This window comes from Dermacentor albipictus, unplaced genomic scaffold (genome assembly GCF_038994185.2).
Source record: "Dermacentor albipictus isolate Rhodes 1998 colony unplaced genomic scaffold, USDA_Dalb.pri_finalv2 scaffold_56, whole genome shotgun sequence".
In the NCBI taxonomy this organism is placed as follows: domain Eukaryota; kingdom Metazoa; phylum Arthropoda; class Arachnida; order Ixodida; family Ixodidae; genus Dermacentor; species Dermacentor albipictus.
The window spans coordinates 161,806-187,730 of NW_027225610.1; the positions used below are offsets into that span (position 1 = coordinate 161,806).

Here is a 25,925-nt window from a genome sequence, read left to right on the forward strand (position 1 = left end):
TAGTGGTACTGGGCCTCGCTCGGGACACTATTTCTAACAATAAACGTTTCTTTCTCTCTCCCTCTCTTTCTCTATCTCTCTAGCGACTATCGGTAGCAGATTTTTTTATTGCGGCCGTCAATATTTTAATAAGCATTCCTGAAAATCGCACATTTTCAGAAAACGAAACTATCAAGTTTGCAACGCTGCAATGACTAACGATATCACAATTTTGTAAATTGCTTCTTATAGTATACATCTAAAGCAGTCAAAATTCAAGTTTAATACACGGCTCTCAAGTAAACCACAAATATATGAGTAGAAATTATGCAAAACCCTCGTAAAAAATGTGACGAATTCACGTAAGTTATAAATTGATGTATCGAATTTGTCCGTTTTGGATTCTCTAACGGGTGCAGTTTACAGAACTACGAATTTGTAAACTTCATCCTGCTAAACTTTTAAAACCTACCTGGTTTTGTAAATTCCTCTTAAAAAAGTTCAGGCCTTACACAAAAATTTCGTGCCCAACCGTCACTATAATTTGACATTTTGTTCACACAAATGCAATAAATTTCCTTCAAATAAGAGCAGTGGTTATGCGAGAAAAGCGTTTCTACGTGTTACATATGTTTGAGTGGCCAGCACAGGCGATGGGCCCGAGCGAAAGCTTTGTCTTAAATCTCGCTTTTATGTTTATGCACTACGCCTCCCACAAGCTATGCCGAAATACAAACTCCAAATCAGGTGACCGCACAGTGTGAAACATCTATGCAGCGATGTCATGTGTACGAAGGCGATGTATGACGCTTGTCGAGGAAGAAATGGGAATGGCAGGTGTATGACACAGATGGTTATGACACACACATATAGCTTCATTTTGGCATTTTGTACCTCTTTTTCGACAGTGTCCCATACCCGTTCTGGAGGACTGGCCAAGGATGAGCCCACACAGCCAGTTGCACATACCGAATGACCAAATCAAAGAAAATCAGGTAAATCAATAAATCCGTTGGATATAATACACTACTTTATAAAGAGGTTGGTGTGCTTTGGAGATACTTATGAGGCGATACTTACGAGGCGGCATTATATGTTCAGGTTTCATGCATCAATTTCTTTTAAGACACAGAGCAGAGATGATCTCACTCGCAGTACTTAGTTGGTACCCAACGAAGGTCTGTACGTATAAGCACGTTTGCTAATAATAGCATTTGGCGCACAAGTTCAACTTAATAGACTACTTTATGAAGAGGTTTGTGTGCGTTGGAGATACTTATGAGGCGATACTTACGAGGCCGCATTATGTGTTCAGGTTTCATGCATCAATTTCTTTTAAGACACAGAGCAGAGATGATCTCACTCGCAATACTTAGTTGGTACCCATCGAAGGTCTATACGTATAAGCCCGTTTGCTGATAATAGCATTCGGCGCACATTTCAACTTCGTTTATATTCGTGTTTTCCATCACCTTGAGGAGGCGACGAAGTCGCACAAAGATGGCGGCTGGATCCAGGACTCCGTCGATGCCCAGGTTGCGCTCTGTGACATCTTTTCTTGACTGTGACAGTAAATTCTGGTATGTTGCGGAAGGCGGACAGTCGTGTGTTGTGGTTGTTAGCGTAAAAGAAAGAAAGGGATTCCGGCAAACGTGGGTAGTTTAGGGGGGTTACCGGTCGAGCGGAGGCGTATAAAGATGAGCGACAGGATCGGCGACGCCATATGCTGGCGTAGAATCCTCCACCAGACAAGCACAGAGCTATTGTTGGAGCTACAAGGTTTATGCTGGTCTAAATTTTTGGCCGCTCACGATTACGCTGCTGCCCGGTATATGCTGGTTGCTGGTTGCTGGTTGCTATGCTGTTGCCGGTATGCTGGTTGCTGCTGCCCAGCAACCAAGCAGGATCAACTCTGTAGCTGCATTGCTATCTCTGTGTTTGTTTGGTTGACGTCTGCGCCACCAGCTGGCGTAACCACTCCAGCCGCTTACGTTTGCGCCTCCGCTCAACCGGTAGTACGCCCAGACGCCTCACGTTTGCCGCAATCCCGGACATGCTAAATCTCTCTGCTAGCTCTGAATGTTCCTGTAGAGCGCAAAGATGGAAGAAGTGCAAAAACGCCTCCGGTATGCCGATATAGTTCTGCTGGAAAAAACTACCTTAATTTGCTATTTTGCGTGACACAGTATAGGTAGGCGACTGGCACGACTCACCGCGATCATTCGCTTGTTTTTCTTTGCAAAGATCAAAACGACTTCTGCAGTAGACACGCTGGCAAATTAGCAAAATCGAGCTTTTTGTCAAACACTGTTTTTGGTATCTTGTTGCGAAGCGTAGGCTCGCTATAAATGTGCCAGAAAAAATGCCGGATAGTCGTCTGCTTGAGCTTGTCGAGAGCTGCCACTTTTTCATGCCGACGATTTTTCGAGTCGGAGACCGCGAGCACGTCACAATTAATTATACGTGTTGCTTTACGGTCGCTTCGCATTTCGTGCGAGTCATAAACTGGATAATGCTTCCCGCGGCTGATGCTTGCATGTGAATGAACGTAATCGGTACAGCTAGTTAAGACGTAGTAACCCAGTAGTGGACTTTATTGTGAGTTTGAAAATAGATTTTTACTTACTTTGCCTTTGCATCATCTAAACTCGCGCTGTGTTTTCTTGTTGAGTCCCGCGGAGATCGACTGCTAAAGCGCAGTTTGCACATCTTTTGAAAGAAGCCGTCTTTACGGAAAAAAGTGGTCTTTCTTCAGCCTGGTTCACTGACTACTTTAGCATTTATTGACATATCAGGCTTGCTAGACGTCTTCCACAGAGATCAGGCTGTTTATAAGTAGTAAAACAGTGGCAACAGGTCTCAGCCAAACAAACCGCTCGTACGTGTATCGAAATAATATGGAATTCACTGCAATATAGGCATTTCGAAAATAGAAGACCAACGGCGTTTAGCAAAGAAAGGCAGCATGCAAGGTTTCTATAGAATTTCGAGAGAAAGGGAGATTATCTCTTCGCGTCCTCCCATACATTGTTGAGCGAACACAGATGGCGCTGCTGGAGTTATTGTTGTAGATTAAGCAGCAAAGAAAATCAAATTTTCATAAACTTCGTCCACATTTGCTGTTGTCGTGGTTCAATAATCATGCCTCAACCGAGATTGTTTGTGGACCGGTTATGTGGAAAAAAAAGTTCGTGGCGTGAGCAATAAGTCTAGGTGTCACCGACGGAGGGGAAAATGTCCAGCATTTTGGAAATATACAGAAATAGATATATTTTCACTACTAAGCTTTGTAGTGGCATTGCGTTCATCTCTGCTCTCAACAACTCCTGAAATGGTTTCTTTCAATCAATCGTCGTTTCCGAAACCACACACAGCATGCAGTGCACGGGATCTTGCGTGAAGCCCTTACACTGTCGGAGTTTTAGATTTCTCAAGCCTCCTTGTTGACACTGTCTGATTTCTAAATAGTGTTGAAAGAGCAATGTAACACATATGTCGCGGAAAGTCCGCTGAGCCGCCGAAGGCTCAGGTTAATCCTAGGAAAGCCACATCTGGAGCTGTTTTATTTGTCTACCTAAGATTGGTTAGAGCTCACAATATTTCGCGCTTTTATATCTTATAACTAAACATGCAACGAAACGATAGCTAAAAATGCGTAACTAAATGCGCGTAATAAAGTCTGACTCCATGGGCGTCGTGAGAGAATAACACTCCTGACGACGTGAAACCCGCCTTAATGCAGTCACGTGATCGCGAAATGCAGTGTCACAAACCGTGAATTCAATAGTCTGTGGAAAAATAAATTGCCAGCTGGTGCATTGAAATAAATTATAAAATAAGAAACATCAGTTTATTCGAGCGTTAACGGCAGTTTTTCTGCAGACTTGGCCTCCCGCATCGCGGTTATGTTTGTGTTTTAGCAATTTTCTTTCAGCATACCCTTTTCTGTGACTTGAGACGCTATCGCGGGGACGCTATTAATAAATGCGCGCCGCCGCGCTTCGTTTAAATCTTTCTTCCGACGACCCGAGAATCCTCGAAAAAGCAGTAATACAGTTCGAAGAAATTTGACTGCGATCTTTTAAAGTGGACGCTTCTCGAGCGTATCCTGGCGAATCAGGGCCCACCCTCCCAGTTCGGCTTGCTTTCGTTTTAATAAGATACTTCTTTCCAGTTTTGTTGCATGTATGCGATGAACTATTCAGCCTGCCAGTATTTAACTGTGCGTTTGTGTGTGTGCGCGTGCGTGCCTGCGCGCGCGCAGGAAGCTTACCGCTTGTCTGTGATTTAGTCTGAAATTTCAGGGTCCCTTGCTCGTCTTTCATTTTTCGTTTTTCTTTTTCTGTCGTAACGTCACAGGTTTGAAACCCATGGCCTCGTTTATTCTCTTTGCCTTAAAAAAAAAGTATTGTTGCAAGTGCTGCAGGTAGCCACGACGCGTCCTTAAGGCACTCTTAATCTCATTACACATAGTCTGCACAAAGTAAGTGGAGCATACTTGAAAAACGTTTTGCGTTCACTAAGCGCACCATATATGTGCAAAAAATTCTCTTCATTCAATATATGCATCATCATCATCATGGTCATTATCGTCATCAGGCGGGCTACGCCCACTGCAGGGCAAAGGTCTCTCCCATACTTCCCCAACTACCCCGGTCATCTGCTAATTGTGGCCATGTTGTCCCTGCAAACTTCGTAATCTCCTCTGCCCACCTAACTTAGGTGGGCGGAGGATATATACATATATATATCGCTCTTAATCATATTCCGTATAGATTTTGCTAACATAAAACCAAAGTTTTGGTGCCAAAAGACCTTTGCAAATATCTATTTGGCCTCCTTTAGAAATAACAACCCATTGGAACAACCGAGTGAATCACGGTGCGTGAAAGTGCGCAAGTACTTACCTACGTAAGTAAGTACTTGCTTTCTTGAAATTCTCCTGGAGATTCATATTGCAGAACATATAATAATGAATAGAATGAAGTAATGGAAGTAAGGATGTAACTCTGGCTTCCTCTTCAACTTTCTTATAACGAGGCTTTACTGCATCCAAAGATATGCCATTAAAAGAACGTATGTAGAACTAGATTAAGCGTGTATAAAAATATGACGTTTGAAATTTGATGAACGCTAGATAAACGTTGCAGTTCGCGCGCCTACTGAGCTTTCTTTTTCTTTCTTTTTTCTCTTTTCTTCTGTTTCTTTTTTTTTTGCATTTGTCCGCGCAGAAAGACACAATATTACAAAAAGACCAAGCAACAACTGCGCGAACTGAGTGACTGGCTCGGATTTGCAGGTCCTTTAATTCGAAGTGGCAACCGCCCGAGTAAACACAACTGGCGCGTGTTGACAGAAGAAGGAGCAGTGATGGAAAAGGGTTTGGTTGGTCGGTTCGTACGTCGAGTGGATCCTACGAGATCACCGGTTGAGCTTCTGCCCACGGCGTTGCGGTCCGTCAACACACGTCGATCCTTCGCTATAGCGACATTTTGTTGTTTCTCTGCTGTCTCGTTTCTGTTTTCTTTTTCTTCTAACGCTTCGCCAAAGGGAACCGCCACCACTTGTTGAGGTGGCCGTGAAAACAAAACAGTAGAGGCTCTTTCTTTCTTATTTTTTTTATATTTTCTCGTGGTATTTTCGAGGCTTCTCCAGGTCGCTTTGCAATGCTTTGCACGTTCTTGTACTTGCAGGAGACGGCGTACCCATACGTATTTGCGGGCTGTCTGCACCATCTTTCCTCACTGCTGTGTTTTCCGTATTGGGCTGCGTTTTTTTTTTTTTTACCGGTAACATCGACCACGACGCGTGCTTGGTCTACCACAGATGCATATAAGCGAGGTTGCTTCAAGACAATGGCGCGCAAATATCGCGGGGCTTCTTTACGGCTCGTGTCCGCTTTGTTGCGTTCGCAGTTCGGCTGGAGCTTGTTTCAACATAGCAGCTGGAAAAGTTGATAATACAGCTCCACACGTTAAGGCGATCCCAGCACTCCCATAACTGGCAATGCCAGACGCCACATCTGCAGGCTTTGGAGGAGCTTGCGCGAATGCCTGTAGAACTTTGTACACGCTCCTGTGTTTTGAACTGTTGACCTTGCGGGATTTCGCAAGATTTTGCCGAGGAACGTCGCTCATTAGCGGAGAAGCTGAAGCGCGAGATTTCTGTGCTTGAGTGCATCTTTCGAAAGGCCGTCTATACACTCTTCGTTTTATGGTTGAGAACAAAGTCCCTGTGAAACTAAGGTAACGACGCGGAATGTGTGAATCGCGAGCGTCGTAAGTAAAGGAGGCGTTCTTGATGGGCGCTTTGCGTGGATTCCGATCCCATTGAGTCTGCGAGGGCCGAAGCTCTGGCGAGCGGGAAACGGTGCGTCTTGAAGATGTTAACAGTGCGCACATATTTAGTGAGAGGTCCAGGCCGAGAAAAAGAACGCCGACTTCCAGATGGTTTTATTTTATTTTCATTTTTATTTTTCATGAAAAGCAGTTGCAGGGTCATCTGGGCATTAACTACCATGACTGCGGCTGCGCATCTCTTCTTTAATTAGTGTAAAGTGATGGCAAAGCATAGGATCCCGCTAACTCGCGAAATCATCGAGGCTGAAATGTTAAATAAGCTGGTTAATATGCACGTTCGCGCCCCCTTCTTTGCACTGTGGAATCATGAATTTGAATATCACGCCGGGCTTTAAGGGCAGATGCGGGGGCCGGCTTGAATCGTGATAGTATATCAGTCACTTGCTTTGTTTTCTTTTTTTTTGCCGACGTATCCGTTCAGTTATTAAGAAAAAAAAATGACTGTTGGAGATCAACGAGCTGTCGCAGTAGCCTGCCCTCTTCCTGAGTGGGCGGGTACTGTGAGCACCTTCAAGATGCATTAACGTCTGGCTGCTCTCTTCTAGCAGATAACAGAAACATCGCCGCAGAATTAATATTTGAAATAAGCGGTAATTTATAACCCGAGTAATCTCCGGACCCTTCTAGGACGGCTGGGTGAAAAATAGTGTTGTTTGTAGCCGACGCTAGCCAGGGTACTTTGCAGGATGATTCCGCTGACTTGCTCCTCGCGGACAGTTATAGTAACGCCAGCTTCTTAACGGATTCGGAGCCCCGAGCTCAGCCACACACCGAAGCTTCACGGTAAATCACTGTAGGGTACGCCATTAATTCGCTCAGCCGGAAACTCAGTGTGACCAGCAGGAGCGGATCCGTCTCCCCGTTTCTTTCTTTCTTTCTTTCTTTCTTTCTTTCTTTCTTTCTTTCTTTCTTTCTTTCTTTCTTTCTTTCTTTCTTTAGGTAACCCATTGGAGACATATCCGTGTGCGCCAAGAATCAACAAACATCTAGAGTGCAAAGCGTCCTAGACTAACCCTTCCGCGTTTCCTTAAATACACCATCGGGCACGTTACCAATACACGGCGTTTGAATCACGATACAGTAAGCAAAAAGAAACATGTGGTACTAACTTGGTGAGAAATGGCTACACGGAAGTCAATGCGAGCATTTGTCTTTCTTTTTTTTCTTGCTGCAGTAAAAGTGTAACGAGAGTCACGGCAATCATCTCCCGAAATCGACCGGAAGTTATTTATGAAAGCATAAGTGCCATACAGTAGACTATATACGGTTTATTTAAGATCATCTAGCTGTGACCGCCTTAGTCGCTCGTTGAATAATATTAATAATAATAATAATAATAATAATAATAATAATAATAATAATAATAATAATAATAAACTCCTTTATTATTTCTATAAAACCAAATACATTCATCAGGCCTGCCAAAGCCACATCGGGCTTGACTGGCAGAGCGTGACAGGCAGCGTACAAACTGTTACAATATCGAGAAATAGGGAGAAAAAAAAGAAAGAAAGAAATAGAGATACAGGGGAGCGATACATGTATATACATCCACTGATACTCACGTTGTACGCATTTATAATATGTGTACGTATATGCACATATACAGGTTTGAGAAGACATCTGGCGCATACAGGTATCAACATGCCTCATGATTACTTTGCGTGGCACAAAATGAGTAGATGATTATATATAACAGAATGTGTCAAAAACCACAAATGCTTCAATAAAAGCTGTGCAGGAACAGACTTTCTGATCACATTATTAATCAAAGCCACTCTGTGGGCGCAATACAGGAGGAGGTAAGCAGGTCTGCAACAGGTAAGCAACACGCATTATTTCTTTTTCAACCCCTGCAAAATCGTAGCGAGACACGTTATGGAAAGAGACTGTACCTGCAGTCCTTTACATTGGCGTCAGTATACCGGATATTTCTGCGAAGATTTTTAGTAATATTTCAAGATAGCCATTCTGAAATAAAACGACGGTTCCGCCGAAGGCATCCGTCCGTCAGGCCCGGCCAGCCCGTCCCATTGTGGGGGCGGCCCACTGCGCCATAATCGCGTATCTCACAACTCACAATGAAGTTTTTTTCCCTCCATCCATCCATCCATCCGTCCGTCAGTGGTGGCGACGGTGGGGTGATGGAGTACACGTCGTAATTTGTCCCTAAGTGAAAAAATTCATTAATTTTTTAACTTTTAGCTTCAGCGGACTCGTCGTAACTGATAAAGTGAAGCGAGCGCGCTCCGTGCAAGCCATGTCAACCTTTGTATCTACAAACGTGCGATTACCCCTGAAACTGCGGCATGACCAATTTCGGCTGTCAGAGCGCGCGGAAACTACGCTCTTAGGCAAAGTTACACCCTTTGAGGTGTATCTCTGCTACACAGCAATAATCATCATCTCCCTTGCTTGCGTTTCCTTCCTTGAAAACGCCGCGCCCGGTACTTTCCTGTCGGCAACGCTATGTCACGCTGATAACGCGCATGCCGTTCGTTATTGAGAAGTACGGGGCTCGCCACTTTAAAGAAAAGCAATGCGGACAAGACAGATATCGATTGTTGCTGTGTGGCAAGAGAGTGTCATTTTGCTTAAGAGTGTAAACTGGGAGGCTGCAGCGTGCGTAAAAACATGCTTCTTGACGCGACGTTCTGCTTAAGTCGCTCAGCAGCTGGTAGCCGCCGCTCTGGCGAAATGAGGACCATGGAGCCGTTCCAGCTGCCGGGGTGACGGAAAATGAAGCTAACTGTGTCATATTACTGAGGTAGTCGCGCCAATGTGCATGCAGTTAGCTTCATAATGCTGCAAATGCACCAATAAGAAAACTCTTTTCTTGATTCTAAAAAACAAGCGAGTCCTGATGACTTCGCGAGAACGTTGTTGTTAGCGGCAGTACTATATCGCACATACTAACTTGAGCCTAGTTGTAGCCTAGAACGTGGCAGATGCGATATCTGTAAACACACAGGCTTACACGTCGACAGTTAAAGAGAGACAATAACATGAAGGCGTTCGACCGCCTTATCTACCGGTTACAATGTCGACAAACAGACCACAACTGAATCAGCACGAAAAGGAAAAGAGCCACTACTTACGCAAATGAAGGCGCTATTCCTATTCATTTTGTGTCTCGGCTTTTTTGTCTCTAATCTCTCATTCCATTCTCTTGAGAAACTTGTCCAATGCAAAAGCTGATGTCTCGGAAGCTATCATTGATTTATTGGGTTTAATGTCCCAAAGCAAAAGTGTGACCATGATAGACACCGAAGTGGAGGGCTCCGAGTTAATCTCGAGCAGATGGGATTCCTTAGAGTGCAGCTAAAGTTAAGTACACAAGCTCGTTTTTTTTTCTTTTGACGTTTCCCTCACATTTAAATACGGCCCCCTCAGCCTGGATTCTAACGCAAGACTTCGTGCTTGGCAGCAAGATGACATAGCCACTGCGCCATGGCGTTGCATGCCTCCAGGAGCGTCGCGACAATCGATGTCTGTAGAAGAAACAACGAAAACTAAACAAAACAAAAACAAGAAACACGAGAGGTCCGGGACGAGGGGGCGCTTCGCGCGCAATATTTGCGCCACCGGCGTTTATAAATACCTAATTGCAACGCCCGCTCCCAACAAAATTATGCCAGAGATAATGGCCTCCTGCGCTAGAGGTCATTTAATTAAACTGCCGCCAGAGGCTAATGCACCTATGCACGCTACTGAAACTGCATAATTGCGTGTGCAGAATATGAAAATGCATGGACCACGTATCTGCCCTGCCCTGGCAGCTCGGCTACTTATTATGGCTAATTCCTATAGATAGCGCTTACATGCGAATTAACGGAAGGATCTCAAGTGAACACAACGTGAACGTAGCATGAATGCGGGTATGTATATGTAAATTGCAAGGCACCCGTATCTGCGCAAGAACAAGCCTATGTGCATAGGCGGTATGTCCTAATGAATTTAGAGGGGGCTGCAGCTCCTTTTTGGGCATGTGCGTAGGCGTGAAACAGATGGGGGGTCGTGTACTCCGCGAACAAGCTCGATCTGGGCTTCATTTCGGGCATGCTATAAATGAACAAAGCACTGCGTTCGTCGAACTTATAACTGCATGCAGGCTTCGGCGTTCCTAACGCTTATAACAGTGCTGTAACCAGGGGGTGGCACACCTCCTGTTTGCTTTTTTTTTCTTGCCGTTCTTAGCTCCTGCAAACAAGAAGCGTTACTCATCGATTCACAGTCGTTGCGACAGGGCACAACCATGGCAGCAAAGCCGCAGTAATGAGGTAAAACTTTGCAAGCCCGCATTCCACACGAATTTAATAACCAGCTTGGAGCGGGTATTGCTTTTGAATCAAGAAACGTGTTCTTTCGCATTTCTCTGCCTCTGCAAAGCGCAGACAAAGTAGACCGCCTTCATATTTCCAAGCGGACGTGATACTCTAGACAGGAGTGTACGACTAAGCAAAATGAAGCGCTCATCTTTAGACACAACTAGCACCTTCATTTGCGTAAGTGGTGTTGTTTTTCCTTTTTGTGTTGATATTGTTTCTTCTTTTTTTAGGAGGCACGCCCAACGGCAAGAATACTGCGTCGCTACAGTTACTGTGCATGGTAAGTGGCTCCCGCAGAGTGTCTGTACCGTTATTATTATTATTATTTTAATTTGCTACTTCCAAGAAAATTGCAGGCCGGAGCATCAGTTCGATTTATTTGTTTTCAGCTTAGTACGTGCGTTAATAAGTTTTTATCTTCTTTTTTCTCCTTTTTTATGAACAATAAGCGCGTGCAAAAGACGTTCGTACCAGTAGATACGTAGGTGACTAGGGAAAAAATAGGTGAGAAAATTGAGGCCACTATGAGGAATGATAAAAAAAGGAAACCTTTTCGTGGACAGGGAACTGCAACCAATGAAGTTCCAATGGGGACGTCAAACAGTATTTAAGTCAGTGATCTCTAGAAAAGTGAACGGCCTTCATGATTGTAAATTGAACAGGGACAGCGAGCAGAGCTCGGATCTTGTGCCTAGAAAGCACCTGTACAAAGAGACTGAAGCAGACGCGTCCGGTAGTTTCGCGATAGCGTAGCCAATATACGGCAAATCATTTGGTTCGGCTGCTGCTGGTTTCACACGACACGCTTCGCCGACTAAGTACCCGCTATTTACTCAAGTTAAACGCTGCAGTCCCTCTTAGAGGCGAGCGCAAATACTGAAGCTGCCTTCGGCTAACGGAGCTATAAGGAGCCTGAAGAGTGTGAAGAGAACGGGAGGGTCAGTCGCACCGAGCAATCTGTGAAGAGCGTAGCCTTGGTAGAGCTTGCCTTGCGCTGCGCTAACTTAATTGCAACGCGCTGAGTGCTGAGCTGAAATAAGGCGTCCATTGAAACATGTCCGCTTACATTTTTTTATTTATTGATACTGCAATCCCACTCTGGGGATTTTGGCAGGAGGGTACAAATGTTGACAAGATCACAAGAAAGGCAACCGACAAGTACATAGATACATAAGAGTAAATAAACTAATATAAACTAAAATAGAAGGCATACGGTAAGTACTAAGTTAGACACGATGTAAACAAAGTAAGTGAAGGCTGTTGAACATGGGTGTTAGTAAGCTGGTACCATTCAGTTATTGTCCGCGGAAAGAAAGAGTATTTAAAGGAGTTGTTATGTGTGCGAAACGAAGCAATTGTTAATTGGTGTCTTTGTCTAGTGGCATCACATTTTGGCTGCTTTGCAATGAACGCAGGTCTCCCCGATATGTAACTACTTATTACGGCAAATTGGTTCTTCAGAAGCCCGCAATGAGGGGGAATCTTCGTGAAATTAAAAAAAAATATATGTCGGCCACGCGAATGTAGCAGGAAGCTACAAAGGGGGCTCGTGTCAGGGAATCTGCCAACTTGTACAGATATGCCCTCGACATTTTGGCAAAAGGAAATTTAACTGATAATGGACCGTTCTCGCAACGCGTCTTCACTCAAAATTTATTATGCCAACACTTAAGGAGAGAGAGAGAGAGATAAATATAGAGAGAAGCAAAGGCAAGTTAACCAGACGATATATCTCCGGAAGAAACAGTAACTGCTAGGCTGTCGGCTCTTTAACTGATGTTTATGTCTAACTGCTAATAATATACGAAATCACAAAAAGATCGCACTTCTGTTCTTTGCTTTCCTTAGTGGTAACACCGCGAAATAAGAAAATCTTCGTTTATTTAATGGTAGCAAAGATCCACCGCAATGAGCTTGTCCACAAACCCTTCAGAAAAGAGTCTTCTGGGCTAGTGTCTGCTTTCCCTGCTCGGGGAAGAGCAATTTCTACCTTGCACAAACGGAGTCAAGTCCCCGAAGGGTCGTCCGTATCTATCAAGAGTCCCGCCTCTATACCGCAAATCACCCTGGGATTCCAATTACGAGTAACTTCGGAAGCTCTTCGCGGTGTCTGTAGCAGTCAGGCGAAGGGAGCGACAAATACGGGCAATGTCTCTCGCGGTTTGCCAGTATTGACTGCGCCTTGGGTGCCCTGCCTCTTTGTGTCAATTCCATTGCAACGAGGTAGTAATAAATATTTTCATCTGTAATCTTTCTCACACATAAGGAAGAACGGGGCCGCGAAGCCATCGCTGTAAGTGAAAATGGCTAGTTCGACCACACAAACGTTCTCTTTCTTTTTTTTTCTTGCGAATTGCTTCGAAGGCTTTTTATTTCTGATGTACAGAATGATACCGCTGATGCAAAGTGCGTAATCACTTGGGGCCTAGGTTCACTGCGACACCTAAGCACACTGCGAAAAATGCATTTAATGGATCAAGCATGACCTCGCCACCACCCGGACTAAATATTTGAGGGATCTCGTCCCTTGTGTCTCCCTTCCATTTTCTTCTGTTGTCTGAGCTCCCCTTATTTTTTCGGGTTGGTGGCTGGCTAATTGCATTATTTCTTTTTAAAAAAAAAAGAAGCATTATCATTCTCAAAAAGTGGTCGGTGCATTTTAACCCCGCTTTCGTGAACTGATATTGCAGCTGAGCTAGGCTTTGTGTGCCGTGAGAGAGGGAAAAAAATAACGAAGTTTCCTATTTCTACCTTACTTGTAGGTGGGCGAAACATCGTTAGCAGCTTCGCGAGAAGGCGAATCATTGAACGTGACAGCAGCGTAAACCGTTGCGCTGAAGGCGTTTCAAGAATGTAAGCATCATGCGAAGCGCCGCCAGCTGTGTGTTGCAGGCATCGTTCTTCTATGGTGGACAAGATCAAACTGAAAGAGAAAAAAAACGTCGGCGTCTTTCAGTTTCAGCCAAAGAAATGGTTACAGATCTAGATTCGGCTTGACGTTTGCTGCTCGTTCCTCTCAAAGCAACAGGGACTGTTATGAGGGGGTTCGAAACGCTCGTGCCAACAGCGTAGAAGAGAAAACACTGTGCTGGCGCTGGCAGAGCCAATTGAGGACAGAGAGAGAGAGAAAATAATGCAGAGAAAGGCAGGGAGGTTAACCAGAGGTAGTTCCGGTTGGCTACCCTGCGCAGGGGGAAGGGTTAAAGGGGATAAAAAGAGAAACAGAGTGGAAGGGGGAGGTACAAAGAAAGGGAGACAAGCACGAACAAAAAAAAAGCCTACACTACAGAGCGGTAGGGGGCGGCATTCTTAGAGTCTGTCGTGAAGCCCCGAGGACCGCAAGAACCTTAATAGCGCGAGTAAGCCAAACATCGTGGCCCATCTCTGGAGACTTTCTAACCATCTATACGCGCGGACCGCTACCATGACAGCTACGACGGTTAGATTAGATTACGGGGTTTCACGAGCCAAAACCACTTTCTGATTATGAGGCACGCCGTAGGGGAGGACTCCGGAAATTTCGACCACGCGGGGTTCTTTAACGTGCACCTATATCTAAGCACACGGGTGTTTTCTCCCCCATTGAAATGCGGCTGCCGTGGCCGGGATTTGATCCCACGACCTCGTGCTCAGCAGCCCAACACCATAGCCACTGAGCAACCACGGCGGGTAAGCTACGACGGTAATCGTTGTCTATTCAAATTGTGAGCGAACGACTGCAAAGAGATGTGCTTTGGGGCCAATTGATGACAAGCATGACATTTTAGCGGCTGATGTGAACCTGGATACTTAAGGGTCCTTATGAGAATTTAATATTTCCACTTGGACCTCGTAACATGACTCCAGCCATGTTGTTCATCGTAGGCATAAAAAAAAGTAAAGTGGCAGTGTTGCCCGAAAGGCGAAGCACCGATTTCGGCTGCAAATTAGTGGACAGCTATATGAATAAGCATAGTAGTTTGATCGGCCATATAAGCTTGTAAGCATAAGCATACCAACTAAATTAACAAGCATGGCGTCACACGCACTCTTTGTCCCCGTCACAGATGGCTTTCAAGATACAGCTGCCCGTGAGAGACGGGCGCGCCCGCCCGGACAGCCCAGAGCAGAACGCCCCCCCCCCTTCCCCTCTCCCTCCCCTCCCCCGGAGCCTAAAAAAATTTAAGTTATGGAGTTTTACGTGCCAAAACCACTTTCTGATTACGAGGCACGCCGTAGTGGAGGACTCCGGAAATTTCGACCACCCGGGGTTCTTTAACGTGCACCTAAATCTAAGAGCACGGGTGTTTTCGCACTTCGCCCCCATCTACATGCGGCCGCCGTGGCCGGGATTCGATCCCGCGAGCTCGAGCTCAGCAGCCCAAACACCATAGCCACTGAGCAACCACGGCGGGTCCCCCGGAGCCTTGCGCGACGGCAGACGGCGCGCTTCGTTCCCTTGCGTGCTCGAAATTAAGCAGTGACCGCCAGCTCACCCTCGCATGCTTTCACTCGCACATGCAACATACGGCGTGCGGCGACGATCTTATCGCCCTTGGCCTTTGTACGGAACATCACGTCGACGCCGACGGCAGAAATACGCCTGCAGGGTCCATACAATCGCTATTGCAGTACAAATTTGAAACTATATTGGTGCTCACAGTTAGAAAGTTATGTAACTTCACTGGCGCTGCTCGTTACGGGTTTTGCCGTAGCGGTTGGGCGATGTCATTACAGGCCCTACACGGCGTGTTAAATCTTTTAAAGGGGCCATAAATTATGTCGCTACCGCGTGCGATCTCAAGTGCGTACAGTGTCACCCAAGTCTGCTTAGAACTTCGTCCTAGCAGTTCAAGCGCAACTCGGTACCTTACTATTGCTGTCAGTGCTTCACTGTTCAGTCGAAACTGCCATACTTCTTTTGTATATAAGGCAACTAAACAATATCAAATTGATGCGAGAAGGCTTGCGTTGAGGCATTGAGGTTTCACGAAACGAATTCGGGTTTCGGTACGATACGCCATGTTGTCTACGCAGTTGTGAATGTTATGCACATTGCTCGGTTCCGACCTTTGCGTTTGCTGCGTTATTTCCACGTTGACATTTTATAGGAATTCTCAGACAGCGCTAGCTTATCTTCTTAAAGCGCCACCGTGAATCAGTGTTGCCAGCGAAATGAGAAATGTGCTCCAAGACTTGTGAAACGGTGATTGTTTAGGTATGCAGTGTCCCCGCGCGCCTCAAATTTCCATTTCATCATGCGTGGTACTATAGACCCGCTGATAACAGCGAAATATCGTCACTGCAGTCTGCAAACATTCAGAGGCTAATTACGTTTTTCAGCAAGCACGGAGTGGAATAGCGATTCCCTTAAAGTGACGAGAAAGAGAGAATCTGTGCTTCGCGCTGAGTCTGAATTTGAGCGTCACTCCCGATATCACTGTTCCTCCAGAGTGTCAACATTTCAAAGAGGAAAGCCACATTTCGAGAGCACAGCGAAGGAACTGAGATATTGAAATCTCAGTTCCTTCGCTAATGAGCTAAAGAGGAGCAGGGGGCAGCTCCAACAAGTTTCACCAAGGCTAACGCCCTTCTGCGCACTTGAATATTCTTGGCGAAGCGCAAAGGCTGCCGCAAGTGTACCCCAAAAGAGGCAGGAAGCTCATGTCAACGAGATAATTAGTCCTTCTCATCCTTTCGTCATTCAGAAGCTGCAATCAGAAACCACTCACCGGTGACAACTGTAAATGGAAGAAAAAACTTAGACAACTTGAATGACCTACCCAGATGGCGAGGTAGGTAAAGAAAAGAAAGATACACGAACAAAAAAAATGGCTGAGCCGTATTTCGGCTTCATTTGAAGGTGATTCACTCGACCGTACCGCGGAGCGTGGGCGAAGGCATCTGAGGCCACGATGAGTTGTAGAGGGAAACGAGACTTTGACGGCGCCGCGAAGCTTGGCTCTCAGAGCTCGAAGAGAGCCAAATGAAGGAGCTCAGTTCAGTGACATCATCGTCAGAGCAGCTTCGAAACAAATGACTCCTCCGAGATATAGCGGTGCCCAAAGGGCTTGGGCAATTTGGTGGCTTTGTTTTCTTTCATTTTTTTTCTTTTTCCGATGAATGAGACTCGGGTTCCTTGTGTCGTACATCGTTGAGTGAAATCATCCTGAATAGGTCGCCTTTGAGGCCATTCGCATTCGTCTCTTGAGTGGAAAGGTAATCTATCTTTAAAAGGAAACCCGCTTCTTTCCTTAAGATTTTGTTAATTTCCTTTCGTTTATGCGGAAAGTGTCTCGTTTATATATAGTATGAGTACTTTCAGATAAATACCTCTGTTTTAACAATTTGTCAGTTTTGCTTACGTCAAGATATCTCTCGTTTTTATATCATTTCAGTACATCGTCTAGTTTATAGACTTCGCCTGTACCGACTACGTTAATTTGTCCACCAACTGCGACTAGTGTGATCACCGCTGCGCAGCGCGCGCGTGGAACCGCATTGTTGCCCGCGACAGTGGTTGTAAAGTCTGTCTCGAATTTGCCCGGCCGCTACTTGGAGCTGCACCTCATTCTTGCACCTCGCAGCAACGCTGCCACTTGTCTGCGCGCGACGAAGGCGCTTTTGATTTTTATTTTGCTTCCGGGAGGCACTTGACTCGAAGCTGACGCTCTAGATGCTTGTTAGCGCGTGTGCTTGTTACTGCTGCGTTGTTGTGCGTATTCGTGTGAGCGCCTCGTTTCAGGCGTCGCCGATCTCACCTGGAGTAGTGTGCCAGGCGTACAGCAAGGCAAACATCTCTCTCTCTCTCTCTCTCTCTCTCTCTCTCTCTCTCTCTCTCTCTCTCTCTCTCTCTCTCTCTCTCTCTTTCTCACGAAATCTTACTCATTTCGCATTGGAATGGCCGAAAAAGCTATCTATAATGCCTGTCGTTTCGAGGGGATGCTGCAACGCATTCTGTGCGACCGTCCTGAATATAATGTTCAGCGACAGTCCCTGGCATCCGTTCTGGCGCACCTTGACACTAGACCATTGTCTCTCGATACGATTTGCACATGTCGCCGACAGAGGACATCGCAGCTGAAGGCGACGAAGGCTACTTCGATTTTTGAAAGAGACGGGATTGGACAAGTGGCTGTGACAGTGATATCACGTACAACGCAAGACGGATGGATTCTAACGGACGATGTGTGTGCTGTGCTATGTGCTCTCCTCTCTCTCCTTTCCTCATCTTTCATGTAGGGTAGCAAACCGGTTAAGCTAAACTGGTTAACCTCCCTGCTTTTCCTTCTCCTCTTTTTCTTTCCTTCCTTAACGCGGGCGCGCGAGAGCACGGGCGCGTGCGCCAGTTTCCACTATTCCGAAGACAAAGTAACGAAAGGGGCAAAATTGCAATATTTCATCATTCGCTTCACGAAAACTTCTCTTCACATAGATTCCAAATATTGCGTTGAATTTGCGCATTATTATTATTATTATTATTATTATTATTATTATTATTATTATTATTATTATTATTATTATTATTATTATTATTATTATTATCGTTGTCAATTGATTGATTGATTGAACAAAAATTAAATTACGGGGTTTTACGTGCCAAAACCACTTTCTGATTATGAGGCACGCCGTAGTGGAGGACTCCGGAAATTTCGACCACCTGGGGTTCTTTAACATGCACCTAAATCTAAGTACACGGGTGTTTTCGGATTTCGCCCCCATCGAAATGCAGCCGCCGTGGACCTCGTTCTCAGCAGCCTAACACCATAGACACTGAGCAACCGCGGCGGGTGATTGATTGATTGATTGATTGATTGGTTGGTTGATTGATTGATTGATTGATTGATTGATTGATTGATTGATTGATTGATTGATTGATTGATTGATTGATTGATTGATTGATTGATTGATTGATTGATTGATTGATTGATTGATTGATTGATTGATTGATTGATTGATTGATTGATTGATATTATGCAATGGTATGTCCTGGTATTTGTTCTTGCGCGGCGCCGCGGTCTTGCTCATTTTTTGAAATTTGCTTCGGAACTTTTGTGGGCACATTTCTGAACACTCTTTTGCGAGCACTCGCTATGATAATCTCGCATCTGGGTGCTTTTTACCTTGTGTGGCGACATAAACAACTTTTTTGGATATAGCTATTCAATATTGAGAAAATGTATATAATTAGATTTTACGTGTCACAGCGGCCACATTTCGCGCAGTTAATGGTGACAGTATTCCCCACACCTCGAGGGAGCTCCAATTGTTTTTATTTATCTATATCTGTTTATAATGTATTCTAGGCCCCAGCAGGCGTGGTACCAGTTACTTTCTAGAAGTGAGAAAAAATTATTTTCTTTTTGCACAAATAGTCTACCAAAAAATTAATGTATGCCCTCTAGAAGTGGCATAAACCACGCATAAATAACTTCGGAGTGATATGAAAATGCCATGAGACCTCAGAAAACGTAGTAAGCTATCACTTCGGCGCTCAGCAACGAAACGAACCAGCTGATGTTTCCCTCAGCAGCCATGTGAAAAAATGCGTGAAAAAAAATAATGTGTAAGGGCGTTTATTTTGGTGCTGTATGAAATAAAAGACTTAGCATGATCATAGAAGGAACCTTAGGGATATCACCTCGAAATGAAATTCCAAACTGGAAAATTTTGAACTTGGAATTGGTCAATACAAGTAGTCGATAAATTACGGCAAACAAATAAAGTTATCCTAGAGAAAAAGTAGAACACGAGAGAAGGTACATTTTATCATGCAGTTCTTGTAGTCTCAATTTGAAAAGCGAGAATGGCTTCGGAAAACGTTACTGTGGCATTCATCGCAAAAGCGGACACACATCCAACCCCCCACTTCTCCTCCTGAAAAAATCCGCTCGTACTGTTCATAAAATCTCATTATTGTCTACTGTTTACACAAGCATCAGAAATGCTTTCTTTGCATGGAAGGCGCGAGTAGGCGTTCTTCCGTGGGCACTGAATCTAGTCGCCAACAAAAAGCACCAGATGCTGGCTCGCATCGCGGGCAAAGGGTGCATCAAGATGGAGAGAAAGAGGTTGTAGACACAGTCGTCTAACCATTGTATTCTGTGAAACGACTTGGATAAAGGACGCTTCCCGGTGCACAGTCAGTTCCGCAGTGATTTGGAAAAGTTCCGTCCTGCAAACTGATTTCCGAAGTACTTGGAAAGCAATCTCCAATTTCAAGGTAATCTGGAACTCGTTTCCTTATATTCCAATTCACAAAAGAGTCACTGCAGTTGGAACGCGTTCTATCAGGCTTCGAACTACGGACACGTTGTTCTCCATTGTGCCTTCTTAATGTTGTTCTTGTGGGCTAATCTGGGAGTTTAGAGCAAGCGTAAGTTTAGCGCACGGATTTATGTATTATCTTTTTCCTTCTTCCGTACCACTTCTTAAGTGTGCCCCTCGCCCCCGTGATAAAATAAAGTAACGTAATTACGAAACCCATTGCGGCGCAATACAGCTTATAAGTGCGCGCGATACAAATCAGAACTCGCTAAACAGCGTCCTCTATCGTTCCGCCATTCGAACTGTTCCGTCGCATTGATCCCTCCACCAGCAATCGGCACTGATATAATGGCCCGAGGTGGAAGCCGGATAACTCAGATTCAAGAACGTCTCTGTGTGCAGGCATGCTAGCCGTCTAACACGCAAAGTCATTGGCCAGCGAGAGATTTATCCGGTTCGCAGATTCGTTGCTAGCTCAGAATGGATAGTTTGTAAACTTACAAGCAGCGTCAGTAGGTGCGGTGTACATCATATGCGTTTTACGGCACCCTCGACAAATCACACCGGGTCGCCTTGGTGCACCGTTTCGTATCAGTCATCGTCGCCCTAGTGACTTCCGGTGCGCACCAGCACAATTTGCCGTGTATTCCCTTAATGTCTTCGTTTACTTCCGGCCGTTGCACACGCTGTGTATACGGGCTAACCAGCCGGAGCCTCAACCCTCTAGAGCGAAGCATTTATAAATGCAGATATGAGAAAGCACGAGCGATTCCGAGCCTTTTGGATCTGCCTTGCATGTGGAAGCTGGCGTCTCGGGATGTTTGAAATGCTCCTTTGCATTCACAAACGCTTTAACGTGTACTGGACCAGTTGGACAATCGTCCACTTTCAGAACTAAAAGCTTTAGGCCAATGCTCCGATAGGACATCCGCGTTGAAGGCCTTACACGCGCTAGTAAGGTTCTTGCGATCTGCGGGGCTTCACGACAGACTCTAAGAATGCCGCCTCCTACCGCTCTGTAGTGTACGCGCTTTATTTGCGCTTGTCTCCCTTTCTATCTCCCCCTTCTACTCTGTTTCTCTTTTTATCCCTCTTAACCCTTCCCCCTGCGCAGGGTAGCCAACCGGAACTACCACTGGTTAACCTCTCTGCCTTTCTGTGCATTATTTTCTCTCTCTCTCTTAACGTGCCAGAGTAAAATATTTCCTCACTCCTCAATGCACCCTCGTTGATCGGAGACAATTAGTTTAGGGGCACTTCGAGACACAGAGGCCGTTGTGATCCTGCGCTGCATCAAAGGCAAATATAAGCTCTTCATAGACATGCTCGCTCAAGCGTTTACGTGCGCTTTTGATTGCTTCCTACGTAAATATAGCAACGGACGGAGATAACCAGTGAAACCGCTACAAGGAGCGTCTGGGGAGGGGGGCTTCAAAACGAGCGATAATCTCTGTGACCTCGCTTGTGAGTGGACCAACGTTAGGCAGACGAGTACTGCAGACGGCATTCCAGCTAACTCGTGCCACGCCTTAAGAAATTCCGTGTGTGTGTTACGAGAATGTAACCAACTTGGTATTGCTCATTGCCCTCTTTAGGAACTCAAAGTATCTTTTCCTTTTTCTTTTTACTTGTCTTTTTTTTTCTTGCTGTGAGCTTGGGTAACTAACCAACTTTGAAATTATTGCTTTCATCAAAAAATATTTGATGGCGAAGTTGTAGAGGCTATCGAGAGAGAGAGAGAGAGAGAGAAAATACAGAGGAAGGCAGGGAGTTTAACCAGAGGTAGTTCCGGTTGGTTACCCTGCATGGGGGAAAGGACTAAGGGGGATAAAAAGAGAAAGAGAGTGGAAGGGGCAGATAGAGAGAAAGCCAGACGAGCAATAACAAAGCGCGTACAGTACAGAGCGGTAGTGGGCGGCGTTCCTAAAGTATATCGTGAAGCCCCGTAGACCGCAGGAACCTTAATAACGCGACTAAGGCCTTCAACACGGATGTTCTTTCAGAGCATTGACCTAAAGCTTTCACTTCTGGTAGTGGACGATTGTCGAACTGGTCCAGTGCTCTGCGCATCACTTGTCTCTGGGCACTATATCGCGGGCAGACACCGATAATGTGTGTGAGCGTCTCTTCGCTGTTGCATGTGTCGCGCAGGGGACTGTTGGCCATTCCAATAAAGAAAGCATATGTCGAGATATTTCCAATAACTTCTTTCCCTGATGATTACTCCTGCAGTTTAATTTTTTTTTCGGGCTGTTGGCATGAAGACGTAAAAGAACCCACAAACTCAGAGCCGTACTAAGCAACCTCGTGGTCATGTACAACCGCGTTTTCTTTTTGGCCTCGTCAGTACCCGAATATGAGGCACATATTTGAGTTACGCTATTGTTACACGTCGTCGTGTCATTTTTACGCAGTTTCCGACGTAGAGGCTAGGGTGGTATGGCATACGATGCTCTCCTATATTGTGTGTGTCACATCACGTTATCCTTGTGGAACGCTGGAAGTTTTCACAACTACCGACTCCACCATCTTGACTCCTCCCTACGCCTTTGTATTCCAGCTGGGCTCTGTCGTCGCGAAGCTACCCTGCTTTGTCGACTATGGCTAGGGGTGGCTTTCACCAAGTCTTTCGCTTACCGAATTGGATGGGCCAACGACGCCTCGTGTGAGGACTGTAGTAACGAGGAGACTTTTCAACACCTTCTTTGTGACTGTCCTCGATATACTTTACAGAGGCTTTGTCGACTATGGCTAGGGGTGGCTTTCACCAAGTCTTTCGCTTACCGAATTGGATGGGCCAACGACGCCTCGTGTGAGGACTGTGGTAACGAGGAGACTTTTCAACACCTTCTTTGTGACTGTCCTCGATATACTTTACAGAGACAATCACTTGCAACCGCGATAGCGCGCTTTGACCAAAGACCTCTCACAGAGGAACTCATTTTCAGATACCGCCATCATAAGCTATCGCAGCAGAGGGCGACGAGGGCACTGTTGCGGTTCTTGAGGGCGACAGAACTGGACAGGCGACTGTAGCCTGAACAGATGTTGATAGTGCTACAAGTGTCAGTGTGCTGTGCGATGACAGTGTTCGGTGACAGTGACCGATTGTGATTGTGTGTCTATGCTCCTTCCTTTCCTTATCTCTACTTTGTTTCCACTTTACCTCCCCCTCCCCTCTCTCCCCAGCGTAGGGTAGCCAACCGGATTTTTTTTCTCTGGTTAACCTCCCTGCCTTTCCCCTTTCCTCTCTCTCTCTCTCTCTCTCTCTCTCTCTTACCATGCGACTAGTCTGAGAACCGTCACTGACGCGACGGAAGCTAAAAAAGTTACGTAGTTTTACGTGCCAAAACCACTTTCTGATTATGAGGCACGCCGCAGTGGAGGACTCCCGAAATTTCGACCACCTGGGGTTCTTTAGCATGCACCTAAATCTAAGTACACAAGTGCTTTCGCCCCCATCGAAATGCGGCCGCCGGGGCCGGGATTCGATCCCGTGACCTCGCGCTCAGCATCCCAACGCCATAGCCACTGATCAACCACGGCGGGTTAGGCGGAAGCTCCTCGGCTTCTAGTAAACTCGCACAAAGTGCGACGGAACGCGCGTTAAATCATCTTAATAATAAGAATAATATTTGGTGTTTTATGTGCCAAAACCACTTTCTGATTATGAGGCACGCCGTAGTGGAGGACTCCGGAAATTTTGACCACCTGGGGTTCTTTAACGTGCACCTAAATCTAAGCACACGGGTGTTTTCGCATTTCGCCCCCATCGAAATGCGGCCGCCGTGGCCGGGATTCGATCCCGCAACCTCGTGCTCAGCAGCCCAACACCATAGCCACTGAGCAACCACGGCGGGTTTAAATCATCTTGCTCTCTATAGGCGGGAACGGATGCATTAAAACAGGGCCTGCTGCACCGTCAAATTTACCCTTCAACTGGCTGTTTTTACGGTGCTGAATGCACAATGCGTGCGAGAAAAATAGAGGTACAGGGATGCGAGACAAAAATAAGAAGAGGCGCAGTAAACTTAAAGCAATAGGATCCCCTAACTTAAAAAATACGGCAAGTGTTTACGTAAATTCACAATTCAAATTCACAAATTAGTTAAGAAGCAAGCTCGCAACTGACGATGGAATGGGAGGCAACGCCAGCCTACTTTGTAGGACGTAGGTGATATAAATTAAAGATTCGAATAGGGAAAGCATTATTTAACAGTGGAACCTAACTGTACCTAACTATACTACTTTCCTGTCGTTCTCGGTTCACTCCCGTGCCGTCTGAACCTGACTCAGACAGGAACAGTGCGAGACTGTTAGCAATAAATCAATGAAGTTTACGAACACATTCACCGAACGCCGAAATAAGGTTTCCCTTTAGACTGGCGTAGCCAGATAGAGTCGCTAGATCTTTCACTGGCACCAAAGGCGGCTGGCTTTCGTAATAAGAGTAATGCTTATGCAAAATTGGAATGCAGGCGGAATATGGCGGAACGTGGTTGTTGACGTGACGCCGGTCAATTTATCGCTGATAACGAAAAAAAAAGTAAAAGGACAGCACCAAAAGAATAAACCTGCCCTATAGCTGTCTACTACGGCAGACATTTGGGCAAAAGCTGAGTTACGGCGGAAAAGAACGAAAATCACGAACCAGGCAATTGTCTGAGATAGATGTGCCACTGGTGCATTTTATACATCCTTCGAGGCAGCGTTGCAATTTCTAACGAAACAGAAAGTGCCTCCGCCATGGCCCGCCATACCGAAGCTTATTTCATTGCGCTCTCGAGGCGGAAATAACAAAGGACTCAGTATTTACAGTGAGAAAGCTGAAAAAAAAATAACCAGATGAAAACTGCAATACTTCTTTCGGGAGCTAATATGATTTGAAGAAAGCGCGAGAAATAGCGCTAGAGAAGCAAAGGCAAGCTATTGTTCCCGGGTATTCCGGAGAAACTCGTAACGTTGCTGGTCTCGGAAACTCATTTTTCGAAAAGGCGGGCCGTGGAGAAGGTCGTTTGGCGCTGGTCCGTAAGGGAACTAGTGCCAACTCAGGAACTCGGCCATATGGATGTTTCTGGTTTTATGCAGCCTGTACTATCAGTGCACATGGAAGGAAAGTCGGTGATATCTGCGCAGCGTTGAGCAACTACACATCAAAGATCATGCCCAGCTTTAATGGCCCAAGCATCAGTGACGACACCTAGCTGATGGAATCGCTATTAAAAATTTAAGGGGCGACAACTTCGCAAGCTACTGAACAGGTCGAAGCTGCAAAGAAATTGTATGTTTTGACTAAATTGAAGGATGCTACAAGATAGAAGTCACTAACTTACATTTTAATGCGGTTACAGTACTAGACAAACATGCATTCATCATAATTTCAGTTTCGTGGTCATTGCTCTCCGAATCGAACATCAAAATGCTTCAATGGAAGCAAAACCCAAATTGCAAATTACCGTATTTACTCGATTGCAACGTCCGTTTTTTTCACTATTTTCGTTGCTTGAACTCGACCCTCGCGTTAGGTTGGGATAACGGCAAAGTTGATTATTTTAAAGCAAATATTCCAAATATAGCGGTTTCTATCATTATGTTCGCAACCTGTACGTCCAGATGCAATCTGTAAACAAGTCGATCGAAGCCAAAACTTAGTTTTTGTTGGAATAGACGCCATTTTCGCTGTGCTCGTGACTGGTGTTACGGTTACAAAGCTGCAGCACCCTGTGGCCTTTCGCGCTTCGACTCCGTTTATTCGCGACGTTAACGAAACGTGGCGCATTTGTTATGACGCCCGCTTCGAGAGGCGAGCAATTTTGACGGCTGAAAGGGTGGGAAACTCCGCCGTGACTCGGCGGTTCGACGTGAACGATTCAACGATTCACGAATGGCAAGAGCGACGCAAGGCCCTCTCTATATTCGAGGCCGGCCGGAAGGGCTCTTTGGAACTCGTGGTGACCTGGTAGTGTCCCCAACTGAAATGGCTTTGCGGCCTGTTAAGGAGTACCTAATCTCG

The 25,925-nt window shown here is 45.6% G+C and overlaps 1 long non-coding RNA gene across 1 annotated transcript in view; it reads left to right on the plus strand.

Annotated features, from left to right (window-relative positions):
- Positions 1–885: 885 nt before the first annotated feature.
- The window catches only part of LOC139053021 (uncharacterized), a 155,529-nt gene continuing 130,489 nt past the window's right edge, over positions 886–25,925 (plus strand). The window contains exons 1-2 of the long non-coding RNA XR_011510170.1: positions 886–974; positions 10,897–10,946. This is a non-coding gene — a long non-coding RNA (uncharacterized lncRNA). The remainder of the gene's footprint in view (positions 975–10,896; positions 10,947–25,925) is intronic.